The 14946-nt window shown below is 37.6% G+C and overlaps 1 protein-coding gene across 9 annotated transcripts in view; it reads right to left on the reverse strand.

Moving 5' to 3' along the window:
• ZPLD1 (zona pellucida like domain containing 1) overlaps window positions 1–14946 on the reverse strand; it is a 99455-nt gene that overhangs the window by 22354 nt on the left and 62155 nt on the right. For 4 of the 9 annotated variants that reach the window (XM_040057314.2, XM_040057316.2, XM_040057317.2 and 1 more), the window contains 2 exons: window positions 8679–8883; window positions 8472–8585 (listed from right to left, as the gene is read on the reverse strand). The gene's annotated coding sequence lies outside the window, so the exon portion shown is untranslated. Of the gene's footprint in view, window positions 1–7909; window positions 8107–8471; window positions 8586–8678; window positions 8884–9398; window positions 9505–14946 lie in introns of those variants that run through there. The other 5 variants (XM_040057321.2, XM_040057318.2, XM_040057319.2 and 2 more) reach the window with 5 other exon arrangements.

Consider the following 14946-nt stretch of genomic DNA (forward strand, 5'->3'; position numbering starts at 1 on the left):
AGACCCCAAATGTGGCAATGCTCTCCCATTTGCCTAGACAGCAACTCAGCAATTCTAAGATTTAGGAAATTGTTCCCTGTAAGACTACAGATCACCTCTCTCCAAGTGGATAAGGAACACGTGCAAACTCCAGAGATGCAGAACACCTAAATGCAGCCATACCTGGCATGGCAAGGGACTATCCTGCATTGCTGATAAGATCTGGCCACAGCACCTGGAGAGAACATTGGAGACAAACCTTCACTCTACTGGATCTTTCTACGCAGCAGTCTGAGCTGCTTCTCCTCAACAGTGCAAAGGCTTTCACTTCTTTTCATACCATGCTCACTGAACGCTCTTCGTGGAAAGAAAGACCCTTAGAGAAAATTCCTACATGGTTTGTCAATGAACAGATCAACTCCAACAAAACACTGACCCAAATTCTTCTAAAAAGGCGAAGGTATGTCCAAGTGTATAGCCAAAAGTTTGGCTTGGAAGTACATGGAATAAAATGCAGAATTGAAAACACCAACTTCCACCTAAGCATGCATGTTTGGGAAGCCAGGTGTAACTTTTGCTATTTTCACATCCAAAAGCAGCTCTCCCACTTGTTCTTCACAACTTTCTCAATGTGTGAGTTACAGCAACAATGCAACCTCCTTTTTGTTTCAGGTGGACACTAAATTCTAAACAAAAACACTCTTTGACCCTTTATGCTTTTTCTGTCAGATTCCTGTGGAGATTGACAGCACTTGCAGCTAATGTTGATGAAGAATTGTGAAAACATAAGAAAGAAAATAAAATTTCCAAGTGGGTTGCTATGAAACCTCTGTATTTTCATGATCTCTTCACCCTGTCCCTCACTCTCAAACAGAGAAGTATGGCAGCGTTTTACTTGTTTGTTTACTATGAAAATTCATGTGTTGTTTTAAGGAAACATCTTTTCCTTCAGAAAATTGGCATTTCTCCAGTGTCCTGGAGCCTTACCTCTGCTTGCACAGCAGTTACATCGATAAAGTGGGTATAAATGTTCTCTTGTATGTTGCCTGGCTTCTGACGTCCATTACAATGGGATATATCAAGGGCAATTTACCAAGATCTAAATCTGAGTTTAATTTCCTAACATCCACAGTGGTTTTCTGCTAGCAAAAAAAAAAAAAAAAAAAAAAAAAAAAAAAAAAAAAAAAAAAAAAAAAACAACCAAACAAACCAAAAAAAAAAAACCAGTTTGAAAGAGTTTAATGAAAGATGCCACTGATAAAGCTAAAGCTGTAACTATTATTTTAGATGAAAAGCAGAACTTCACAATAAATTCTAAAATTTTAATTATTAAACATAACTTATACTGCTGCATATTGGAGGAAGGATAGATGATTGCTGAGGAGCAAATCTGAATTAAGACATTAAGTATTTATAGCGTTATTTTTCTAGCTGTATTCAAAGCAATTCAGATTTTAATGCAACCAATAATATCCTACTTGCTTTTTGGCTATTGACTCATCTGCATATGGATCAACATGCAGATCCACATCACCAATTGAGCTGACTCCTGCTGCTTTTGGTTAAATAAGCTAGGAACATGGATTATTTTTCATTTCTCAAGAGAACTGCAGGGCTAGAAAGCACCCTGAGAGGCCAACATCATTGATCTGCCCACCCCACACACAATTAAGGCAGCCATTCCTGCTTTTCCAGCCTGGTCTTAAAGGCCCCTAGCAAGCTATTTCTCAACAGAAATTTCTGAACTTCAGCCCCTCAAATGTATAAGGCATCATAACCAAAAGGTTTGTATCACACTGATATGGCTGACCATTTAATACAATTATAGAAGCAAAAAAGTTTTATCAAAATAGAAACAGGAACATGATATTGCTGGAATATGAATATGAAACTAAAAATCCATGTACAAAACTAAGATAGCATGCAAGTGTCAGGAATGGGATGATTTATAATCCAGGAGTTAAATTCATGGGGAAGATATCTGCCTTTTTTTCTTTGTTTAGTATGCAATTCTAGGTATGCCCGTTTGAGGAGTGCAGCTCTTGGTGGTTTCAAAGAAACAAAACAAAATAAAAACAACACAAAACAAAAAAAGGCTTATTTGATCTACAACAAACATATCTGGCTGTTAAGAAGACTTCCAGGATGAAAAAGATGCCAACACATACTGCAAGGGAAATCTGACCCTTTCTGTTCATTAAACTCCTAAAGAACAAACCTGTGTCATGTTTCACTGATGTGCCAAGTTTCAGGCCCTACTGTTCTGTGCTGCACATCACTGAAGAGCACAGAGAGGTCAGAGTTGCAACACACAGTCCTTACTTTAATTGTTATCACTTTACAAAGCCCTCATCCCTGCTTTGATAAACTTCACCATGTCAGGAAACCTGCAGAGAATTCCCAAGTAAAGATGTTTATGATTTAAACACGACAAGCTTTTGCAGTCAATTTAGGAACTTAATTCCACTGAGAAGCTGTAGTTTGATTTAAATTCCCTCTTCCTTCCTCTGTCATGACCTGCTATTCATTTCTCTTCTTTCCCATCCTTCTAAAAAGATCTTCAAAAATTTTCCAATGTTAATAGCATTCACAGATTCAGACCTACATTTTTATTGAAACACATTTGTGAGCCAGTTGCGACTCCTGAGTATGTTATTATTTCAAATATTCGTCCTGTATTTTATAAGAACTTCCTATAATCCACTGCCTATTCTCTATTTTTAGTTCACAGGCTGTGGCAGTTCAGCAGAATAATATGGTGATCTTTATGCCGTCTGACTGGATATGTCTTTCAAAAAGAACCGTTATTAGTAATAAGAAAAACTTGTGAAAGAAAATTATAGATGTGATGAGCACATCATAAGCTGGTGGCATATTTATAAGTGTTTTCATATATACCTAGCATACCTAGTAACTGCCTAAATGTTGTCTAGCAGTGTAGATTAGGTACCTACAAGTAATGGATTAGCAACATTACTTCTGCTCATAAAAATATTTTCAAATTATCATTACACAGTTCAACAAGACCTTCTCAGTCACCTCGTAACAAAATAGCTCATTGTCCTTCTGGCTTGCAATTCATCTTTCTGCCCCACTTGCTTCTTCATGTGCCCCCAAGATGTGAATAATTGTGATGTGCATTTACTGTGCCACTGCCAGGTCCTCCAGAGCCACTTTGCTTCTAAACACACCCGAGATCGTTTGCCAGCACTCAAAAGTAACCCAGTGAACAAAACCAGAAGAATGCCTCTCTACTTCAAGCTCTTCAGTGGAACTTTCTCTTTTAACTTGTACATCCTATTGAAATAAATTACCCAGATCTTTTTCACCATCGGCTCCGCTTTATATCCTTGGTTCTTATGATGCAGATAAAACAGGACTTGGATCTCCACAACAAGTGTTTTAAAGATAAGCCTATCAAAAGGTGATAATTGTCTTTTTAAAAAGGCTTCTTATAGAGAAAAGGACAACTGAGATGCAAGGAAGTTTAAGACACATTTCAACTACAGAATTTCTCTATGTTTGTGGATAATCTTTGGTTCTGAGACTTCGAAACATTTATATCTTTTTTTAGAGTGTTCTGTGATTTCAAACTCCACCATGCTATCACATTTCTGACACCTAGCAAAACCTGCAAAATGGAAAAAAATAAATATATACAGACATGCACACACATATATGTACATGACAAATGCAAATCACAAAGGCACACACATGTACCTTGCAATTCAACAGTTTCCTATGAAACTAAACTTATGAACAGCCTGTATGTTCCCAAAATTCCTGTATTTGAGGCCTCGCAGCAAATGCAATAATTTGACACATATGAGGAAATAATAAAACAAAGAACATCAGAAATCAGTGCACCTCAGAATGTACAAAACCATCTGATTTTTCACACATGGAAAATGTGAAAATATTTTTGTTTTAATAAGTAAACTAATCTCTCTTGTAGTTATTCAGAACACAGCAGCTGTGGACTGAATGAGAAAGACCATGATTTAAAAACACATATTAGGCAGATACTTGCCTTCAGCATCAATTATGTGGCCCCAGAATGACCTGTATTTTCTAATCATAGAAAATGACTAGAAAATAAATCTCAATTCTTGAGATTTACAAACAAGAATCCTGAATTAGCTCCATAATATATTAGATTTGTAATTAAATATTGGGTCAAGGCTTGGAACACTCCTTAATCAAAATTCTACCAGAACCCAACAGGAGCTTTCCCTGATCAATTCTAAATCATAGCTAAAGTCTCATATGCCAAGATGTTTTGTGAATCAAGTAGGTGCCCCTACTGTCCTAGGAAAATAACACTGGGGAAGAAATCTTTGCTCTTTTTGAAAAACAAATCTTTTGCTTTGGTTCAAGAGTTAAAAAACTTTCTAGTGTAAGTTAAAAGAATTTTGACTAATTTTCAAGTCTTTTTACAATAATCTCTTTTTTTTGTTGTTGTTCTGTGAAAAAGTGCCAAAGGGTCTGAGAAAGAGATGTAAAGGAAGTCACATCAAAATCATCAGACTTTAATCTGAAAAGACCTCAAATTTTCACTCGCACATTCCAATGGGCAACTCGTATTCACGATCATAAAATATTTATATGGAAGCAGTTCATAGTGTGCTTATGAATCGGGAAGAAATAACAGTTCTAAACCCTGCTGAACACCAAAGGCTGAAAACCTACATCTGCTTCCAGAATTCACAGCTCGGTATTTTTTGTCAATCTTATTACTGTAGTGAGAAATAAATGTGTACGCTGGGTAAATAATAGAAGCCTTACAGCCATGCAGAGCTCTTGAATCTATAAAACCAGGTGTGTTTAGAGAGAGGCACGAGCACAGGTCCATCTGGAGCTTCATCTCAGAACCTCAGACAGGAAAAAATCCAGCTGAGACAGTTTTTCTGCCTGCCTAATGACAAGGGAAATTTAATTGGTGTACCATACTGCCAATAAGCTGTTAAAAAACAAACAAACAAAAAAACCACCACCTTTTTCAAAAGTTTTCAAATCTTCAAAACATTCTTAATAAACTTTTAAACATTATACTTCAGTATATGTGTATGTCTTTATTTTTACAACCAACCCTTGGATGCACTGAGGTTTTTCTTATTCTAGTCTGGAAAGAAACTAAGTTAACTCATATTTACAATGTAAAGAGAGAACGAGTAATCAAACAAATACTATGCCTTTATGAAATATTTCCAGATTCATACAAAGCAGCATAATATCTTCTTCCAAGGAGACAGACTACTGAGAAAATATAATTATAAAAGTATAAATAAATTTTAACAAATATTTGTTGAACAAGCCAGAGGTCTTGACTCACAAGGTCTATTTAAATTTATTCAATTTCAGGTATTGAGGTCATGGAGTGGACCGTTTACCTGCTACTCTATGCTAAATAACAGATTTATTCTAGTGTTTCATACATCCACTAGTGAAATAATATTCTTCAAACCTGTTATCTTCCCCCTGCACTGGTACATATTATTTTCACCATAGCTCTGCTTAGTGAGTTGAATTTTAGTTTAAATATTGCCAAATGCTTGCTTTGCAGTCCCACAAAAGCAGCCTCAGCAGTATATTTATCTCTCTTTCAGACATTTATTTCAATGTGTTAAGAAAATACCAGCATCTTTCAAATCATGCTAATATCATACAATAAAATTACATAATTACGTATCTGAGAAATAAGTTTAAAAATGTAAGTCTCTGAAATTATGTTTTCAAATCCACGGTTCACACATACCTCAATAAAGTATGAAAACACAAATCAGCTTTACGTTCCACATACAGAAATGCACAAAATGACTTCTCCTGAGCCTCACAGAAAAGACTCATTTCTATTCTATTCTTCCAACCTGCATGAACTAACCAGTGTTTCCCACAGGACATTCATGCGGATACAAAGCACAGAATGTTGCCAGTGAGAGAAGATTTGCAAGGAAAATTGGTCTTAAGGAATCGATTTATAGTCAAGGCCTTGGACCTGAATTAAACAATTTTGAGCAGATTATCCCTTCACTTTCACACTCTTCATATTGTCTACTGCATCAGAAAAACTTTTACATCAGCAAGATAACTGTGAAAAAAAAAAAGAGGAAATTCAGTATAATATTTGGATACTATTGCAGTGAGTAGTCTGAAAAAATCATTTTTGCTCAAATTAGGATGTTCTCAACAAATCAAGACCTCTTTTTAATCATTAAAATCCACCTAATTTGCCCTGTTCTCTGCTTTTCTTTAATTTTGTGGTTTATAGTTAAACTCCTTAGTGCAACTTCAGTGGGTTCAACTGAAACGCCAAGAACATAAACCAACTGAAAACACTGATAGATTCCCTACTGAGGTCAGTGCATTTCTGACTCACATCATAAAATTAAAATAAAAATCGTGTTGCATTTTCTTTATCTTAGTTCAGCTACAAAACACTATAAACAAGCTAATTACAAAACAAGAGCCATCAGATAAACACCAGCTGTGCCATATTCACTTACAGACTGGCAAGCACATATAGAAGTATCTGTAATGAACACAACTACAGTGTTTAAGATACTGTCTAATTATTCCAATAGTGAGAAAAAAAATGAGGCGATTTAGCTCTGTTGCATCTGGTCTACATCATGTTTTTCTTTCACTTCCAGTGGAGACACTGCGGTTTAACAATCACTGAGACTAAAGCAAGTCCAGGATCATCTTGAACTGAAATACAAAAGTAAAAGCTGTGTCATGTCCCCTGTGCAGGTAGTGTACAAAGACTGTCCCTAAAACCTGGAACCAAGAGACTGTTCCTGAGCTTAAATACACTCTCGGTGCATGCACATTCCATCTACAGATTTCCTTCTCAGACCACAGACCATTATGTGGGTTCCATCAGACAGCAAATTTACAGAGACTGTCAAATCATCTGACATAGGCCTCTGAAGTGTCATCACGTTCTACTGACCCTCAGTCGCCTCTAGCCATGGTCTGGATTCACACACTGATCTAGTGATGAAATACTCTTAATCCTATTGCCTGACCACAGAGCCCTGCAATCACATGGGCAGACAAAGATCTAAATGAGTATCATTCTACTTAATTACACTTTCTATGCTTTTGTAGAGAGCAATATAAATATAAATCTTCAGTAAAATAATGCTTGATATCACTAGCAAGTAGATTATACTGCAGCCATTTGTTTGCAGCTCGAAAAGTTACCAGTAAAATAAGACTTCCCTGACAAAAAGCACTAAGAGTTTATGCCATCATGATTACTTCAATTTCGTCACTTTTAGAAACAACAATTAAGCAGTAAGGATGTAGAATAATGCTGCAGTAGAGTACAACCTTATCTAATCCTTGAAAGTTACGACAAATTTGTATTAAATAATGCTGCTAATATCTTGTTCAAAGAATGCATGCAGTACCACAGATTTCATAAACTCTAGAATCAAAGAGATTCTGTTCCCAGATTTATATTTTAAAAGAAAAACTATATCGTGAAACAGAAGAGATTCTCTTATGGCTATTCCTTTCATGTTTCAAGTCCACGTTGTATCCATTTGGGACTAAAAACAAGCTCTTTTGTAATGTAATTACAAAATTCTCTTGTAAACTCTTCTGTAAAAGTAATTTTTGAGCCAACCTGTAAAACAAGCCCGAGGGGTACTGCTTAAGATCTAGCAGGAAGAAAACAAAACATCCTGCACTGGTAAAACCATTCTTTGATTGAGAATATGCAAGCAGGGCGCACATTCCCATCTTCTGCAGCTCTTAAGGTTTCCCCCCCCAGGACACAAGGCAATTACAGTAACTGTGCCAATTTGCACAGTATCAGTTCATCAGCTTAACCAAAGACTTGATTTCAAATCCCCGTGATCTTCATTGAAGAGTATATCGCTGTTATTATTACTTTAAAAATAAACAAAGGTGGTGCAATTACCATGTCCAGTCAGCTTTGTGACCGGAAACAATGCAATTTCCAATCAACGAACTCCTGTCATTCAATTGCAGTGGAGCCAGATAAGAAGTCCTGCTTATCAAAATTTTCCTCCATCAATGCAATGATTGTGGGAACAGGCTGACTGACACCGCAAGTTGGATAACATCATCTCCTTCAAGCAACTGATTGTTTCCCTCCTGAAAGCAACACGAGTGGGTTTGACATACATTGGTAGCCTCCACATTGCACAGGGCTTATAACCTTCCTCCCCGAGCGTTAATAGCGCACGTCTGGCCTGGGTACCCTCAGGCAAATGCTAAGTTGCAAAAGTCACTCACTTTAACTCACTTCAACGTTAACGTTGAATGTTAACGCCTTCATGTTCGCATCAGCCATTCCCTGCATTCTTCTTCCCCAACAAACTACCACTGAGATTTTTCTGGTGAAGTTAAATTTGTCTGAACAAGTGATAAAGTAATAATTTTCTTTTAAAAATAATGAATACTGTGATATTAACCAATATTTGAGTAAGTTCTAGTTGGGTGACATGGTGGGCACTTACCGAAATCCCCTGTAGCTGTTGAGTCAGCTGTACTCCATCTATCCCGTGCTCCTGCATGTGATCAACTGTTCAATCCCTCTGCCCTGCAGAACTTTTTCAGAAAATACTCTGAGCCTGTGGATGGAAGAAAAGAGACACTCATTATGAAAATTCTTTTTAAAATAGGTCTGGATTTCAGATGGGAAAATTTGACAGGTCTCAGAATACTTTACAAGCCTGTTCATCATCAGAATGAAACTTGAGTAGGTTCTTTATGGTGGCTTTTTTCAATCCTCTGCCTGTTTTTTTTTTTTTCTTGCAGGCTTTTGATCTGCTTCTCTCCACTTGTATGAAGAAATCCAGAGGACCATGTGGGGCAAACAATCAACCTGGAGAAATTCTTCTGTCATCAGCTCGTTGAGGGAAAACCTGTCTGCTTAAAAAGAGGGGTGGGAGGAAGGAGAGAGATGGAAGCATTGAGATAGGATCAGTAACTAAACTGCAAGGTTATCAATGTACCGTTGTGTGTCGTGAGAAGTGTCTATTTTTTTTCCAATTCTGGGCTAAACTCATAGTACTAAACAAAACAAAAGCAGAAAGAGCGACATTTCCCGCTATGATGAAAATGTGATATAGGGGTGTCATCATGAATACAGGTGTCAACAGAATGATAATTACCAACAGGACATCAATGCACACAAAGCCAAGTGCACACAAAGGCAAAGATCAAGCTGCTAGAAACTAAGCCTGCTTCATAATATCTACTCCTCTGTCTCTGGGATTTGGAGGGGGGTGTTTAACTCCCATTTCTGGCATTAGAATTTTTTCCTCCTTCTGTGTCTTCAATTTATATTGTAACCATCTATGCCTGGAAGTTTTCATTACACCTTTGGCCAGGGAAAACAGTAGTTTGTAGGCTTTTATATCATAGAGACAGGTTTGAGGTACCTGGATTTGTTGGGATGTGGGGCAGGTTTTAGAAGAGAAAAGCCCTGCCTCTGCCATGCCCTCACTTTGGCCGGCTCCTCTTAAACATCAAACTGATGCACTGTGTACGTTGATGGCAACCCAGGCAGGCACCACAAAGCAGCCATGGCAGAACCAGCACTGACATGATGGCCTCCTCCTCATCATCCACTGATGACTGGCCTCCTCCTCGTCATCCTCCAGTGTCAGCGCAGTGACAGGGGAAAGCAGATTTTCCTCTTAACACTGAAGCATTGCACAAATGCAAACTAAAATTTCTCTACGTAATATCAGTTTCACAAACAAGCGCATTTAAAGAACAGCCTAACTCTGAGTAGGTTTCAAAGTGAGAATCTCAGTTTATGTTGTTTTATTAAGACATGTCCAATAACAAAAGCCATCCCTTGCCTTTTGGTCTTCAGATGAGATTATTGAAAACATCAAAATCATCATAAATCACAGTGCAATTTCTGTTTCCAGTGACAGCAATCATAGCTTCTGCAACATCTGGGTTTCCTTCCTCTGCAGGAACATGTACACAATAAAATCCTGACAGGTGTCATCCCACCTTTCCCTTGCTGCAGACTGTTTTTCAACAAATAAAGAAGACAAAGGACAAGACTGCGGGACAAGTCCTTATTACGTGAGACAAACTCAAGGAGCTGGTCACCAGCAGCTATCCACGGAGGAGCTGTGCTCTTCTGAGAGACACAGCCAGGAGCAGCTTGGCTGGGGTGAGCACACTTCTACCTGCCCAAGTGTGAGAGCAGAAGTGAGTTAAAAGCCGGCCGGGCAGCACAGCCCACAGCGGCTGCATCGCCTTCATCCCAGCCGGTCACAGCATGCACACCTGTGAAAGTCATTGCTGGCAAGCACCTCTCACCTTATCCTCCTCAGGAAAACAGCGATTACCTGCATCTTCCCAACCCCAAGCAGCTTTTTGCCGCCTGGAAGGGCAGCAGTTTTCCCCCCAAATCTATTAAAACCCCATAGGCAGGGTGAAAAACAGCCCAACATATTTCATCATTAATTAACTGCTCTTATTTTTAGGAAGCTATCAATCAACAAATCCCAGTTCTTAGCAAAAACAAGCCCTTCACTGCTATAACATTTTACTTATAAGTGACCTGAAGGATATACCACATGCCTTCAAAAATCCAACTTTCTTTTTCAAGTTCTCTATAGAGAATTCAGTAGTTTTGAAAGTTTTCAGTATGATTTTAAACAGTTATTCTGACCAAAAACAATATAATACCACAGTTCTATGAATAGATCACAATAGGCTTTCCAAATGTACCTCATTATGAGTAAAAGACATCTTGTTCATTTCCAAAATAAAAATCTTTCTCCATTCCACAAATCCTTCTGTCCATCTAACTAGTATTTTATGTGCTATTTGAAATCAGACAAGCTGATTCTTCGAAACCATCATTTTCAGGGCAATTTGAGCACAGTTTGTTTACTAATTTTATCAATTAGAAACTTTCTTCTAAGGAACTTTCGCTTTTCACGTAGAAAGGTATAACACATAAGCAAAAACATTTCTTTTTCCCTCTTCTCCAGAACTTAGGAAGTCCCCACACCTTGCTACCCATTTCTAAATACATGTGAGGAGACACATAAATGGCAAGAGAATAGAAGATCTCAATAGAGGAGAAAAAATTTCATATAAAAGGTTATGTCCAAAGATTTTAATTAGTCCACACTCAAGCCTAATTCTACTGCTGTTTTGACCACAATGTAACTACATATTTTGCCAGATTTGCAATTATCTTAATAAAAATGAGATAGGTAACATAATCCTTTATTACTAACCAGAAAAAAAAAAAAAAAATCTTGTGTTGTATCATTATTATCCTCTTATACATAGCTCTGGAATTATCTTAAATTTGCTTCTACCAAACACAGAGTACATCAGAATTTCACTGTTAATATGAAATTCTGAAAACCTCAGCAAGATTGCTAGCTTGAAGCACAGAGGCTATTTCAAAACAAACTGTTCTTCAATGTCATAAGCTATATGAAATTCCTATTTTCAGTTTAAAAGTGAAATGCTTTGCTCTGTAAAGGGGGGATTCTGGGTTTTTTGGAAATGAGCTCTGAAGGCGAACAGCGATTGCTAGAGCATCCACAAAATGATTTCTGCAGCCTAAAATACCTTCTAATGGAACAATTCAGCCAAAGCACATCTCCCTTGTTTAGGAACAGAGGAAGTTTTATACACAATTAGATAAGTAATTTTCCTAGTCATATGTTTTTTGTAGAATATATGTCAACATCAAATGTTTAAAATATGTCTGAAGAAAAAAGGACAGTTAAAAGAACAACCTCAGCTGTCAAAACACAAGCAAGTAAATCTTTCTGACAAAATAACCTGTCAAAGTTTGGCATATTTTTGGGACATATATCTGTGTATATATGTTTGTATTTGAGAGTATTCTCATGGATCCCCTCCCCAGACATTAGTATCATCCATATTCAGTTCTTCTGACAGTGAAATTTTGGAAGCCTCCAAACAACCCCCCACTCCTTTTCCAGTTGCTTTGTGTTTCTCATAGCTATATTCATCTGCATTTAAACCGCCCCCCACAATTTCTTTTCTACACATTTCTCAGCATTAAGTCCACATTGGGCCCCTTGATATAAGCAATTCACACTACTTCCCAAGTTTCCTTTAGAAAAGATCAGACTTAATTTGAACCCCAGCTAAACTGGATTAACAACTTAAATAATTCTTACTGTACCTAATCAATGTGTGCTGTAACCACAAGGAAAAAAAAGTGTAAAAATCAATACTGCATGGGAGATTCCTCCCTAGTTATAATCAAATACACTCACACAAACACATGGCTTAAAAATTGTCATGGCCGTTTACATTATTGGCATCTAGAGAAAGTGCACACCAGTTTTAACTGAATAGTATTCAACCTCAAAACCATCTAGTTCACTTTCTATCTTGCCAAAGCAACTGTAATTTAAATCTCTCTAATGCAAACTGTTAGCAGAACACGGAGCACAAATGAGAAAAAATATCATGAAATTATACTTGCACTGAAACATCACATAACTCAAATCCAGTTTAGGCAAAGTTTTACCAAAGGCAAAAATGTAACCAGAACAAATTGTAAATAACCCTGGCATCGGTTTCATTTGGGTGCAGACCACAGAACTGGGATAGAAAAATCTCTGTTTAGTTTTACCAATACACAGCAATACACATCAAAAGACGATCATGTTTCAGTATTAGCAGAGGTAAACGTGAATTAGAAATGGCTGTGGTTACAAATTGGGAATTGGAATAAAAAATACACTCAAGACTCCTTCAGCTTCTCTGGATTTATGCAAACCTGCCTGCTCAATGGTAGCAAATACATACTCCCTATGCTTTAGAACAGCATTACACCAGCTCATTTCTTGACTGAAAATTCCTTTTATTTCACAACTCTCCTTTTTAGTTTTAGATTTTTAAGCCCTTACTTGCAGAATCTACATCTGATCTACATCTACATTTTAGATGACTTTAGCTCACCTGTGGCTATTTTGAAAATGAGTTTTCATGTTGACGACTTGATGGTTCAGTGTGAAAATAAATCTGGAATTCAACTTCCTCTCAGATAGTACAGAAAATTTTTATTTTGCCCCCCCCCAAAAAAAAAAAAAAAAATCACCACGTTATAAGATTTGTTATCTTATCTCCAGTCATAGAAGTTACACTTCTCACACACAAGACAAAAGTTTGTTTTTAAGGCTATGATTTCCGAATACGCACACTCTTTGGTAGCATTAGATGAATCCTAAACACTACAAACGTGTACGTAACAACTGAGACACCTTCTTTTATGAATATATTTCCACCTCCCGGCCAAACCCACAGTTTTTATTCTTCTCCTAGATTATACTTAATTTTTCAGTAGTTAAAACATTTTTTTCTTCTGCAGAGGCCCTCTCATCCCTCAGATGAGAAAGAAAGGACGTTTTTGACCTGAAAGGAACATTCACCTGGTCCTCTTGCTTTACAGCATAGCCTTTTTCCTCGTCTCCCTCTGCCATTAGCTTCTTCAACTAAATGCAGATGTCACCAGCCTTTCTTTAGAAAAGGGAAATAAGTGTCCCATTAAGTACTTAGAGGAGTGGACAGATTCTCCTATTCAGCTGGTTCCCTACACACTTGCTGGTGCTGAACAGCAAATCTTCTATTTCTGAGAAAGGGCTATCACAGAGAGGTCATTTTCCTCTAAGTGGTTTCCTTATTTCATCTGTTCTCAAGTTTAGTGTTAAGTTGCTGAAAGATTACCTCATTCATATGATTTCGAGCCTGTCTGCCTCCAGAGTGTAGGGTGAATGCGGCAATAATTATTTGTTGGAAAAAGTACAGGTAGTTTAGCTTGCATTGCAAAGAAATATGCCTGAAGTTGTCTTTATTCCAGGGACAAATCCTGAGACCTTTATTTCCTTTTCAGAGACTCAGGCCCTGCTCACAATGGTGAAAAATTACATACGGATAGTCCCAGCTTCTGCTCCAGCTCAGTGAGAGCCCAAAGTGAACTGCGGCGAAGGGGCTGCCTGACCAAGCACTGCTGCAGATCATGTGTGCACCCACAGCATGGGGCTTCTCCAGGAAGGAAAGAAATCACCAAGTAAGGTAGGATGAGAGTTTAATGTACTTTAATACACCACTGAAGTTCCCCGAGCCAAATGGTTCCCTCTGCCTCCTTAAGGCGTAAGCGGGTTTTTGAGATTTGGAGCCTGGTTTACATTACACTAGAACTTTCTTTTGGGAGTCTCTTATTTTTGGAGGCCGGGGAGATTTAGGCCACTTATTTTCAAGAAAAAAAAAAAAAAAAAAAAAAAAAAAAAAGGCAAGTGCAGTTTTAGTGGAATAAATGTTGTTTCCCATGTCAATCAATTCATGGACAGATTTCTAAGACCATTTTCCATAATTTTTTTCCCAGACAAATACAGTCACTGTTGTAGTTACTATGACAATTTTCTATAATTTAATGCAAGATTAAAGCTTCAAAACAATAAGACCATTAAAAGTCAGGAAACTCTAATAAAGGAGTAAAAAAGAGTGACAGAGATCAGAAAGATTTTTCCACAAAAGAGCCTTGAGACATTCCTCCTAGGTTGTACCTGCTCTCAGAATACAAAGGCAGCAAACTGCCTCTAGAAGAAAAAAGCTTACTACACAACCCCTATGAACTGCATTTAAGATGCACGTTCATTATTTTGCAGAAGGAATGTTCAGCAGGATCAATATGCCATCAAGATAAAAGAAGAGTATAAATTGTCCTCAGAGTAGGCCAGAATTTTCTTTACTGTCAGCCAGGGAATTAAAAACAGGGCAGGAGGCATATTAAAACTGTGCTTTTATAAGCCTAATCAGTAGGCTGGAAAATGAGTTTCACAAAGAGATAATGAGCTCCCAAATCATAATTTGCCAAGGGTGCATCGATTTTCACTCATCTGCAGATCATTTATGAGCACCCAGCACAAGAACACCTTTCTGCCCCGGGCTCCCACCAAATGG

The sequence above is a fragment of the Hirundo rustica genome, chromosome 2, assembly GCF_015227805.2.
Source record: "Hirundo rustica isolate bHirRus1 chromosome 2, bHirRus1.pri.v3, whole genome shotgun sequence".
NCBI lineage: Eukaryota > Metazoa > Chordata > Aves > Passeriformes > Hirundinidae > Hirundo > Hirundo rustica.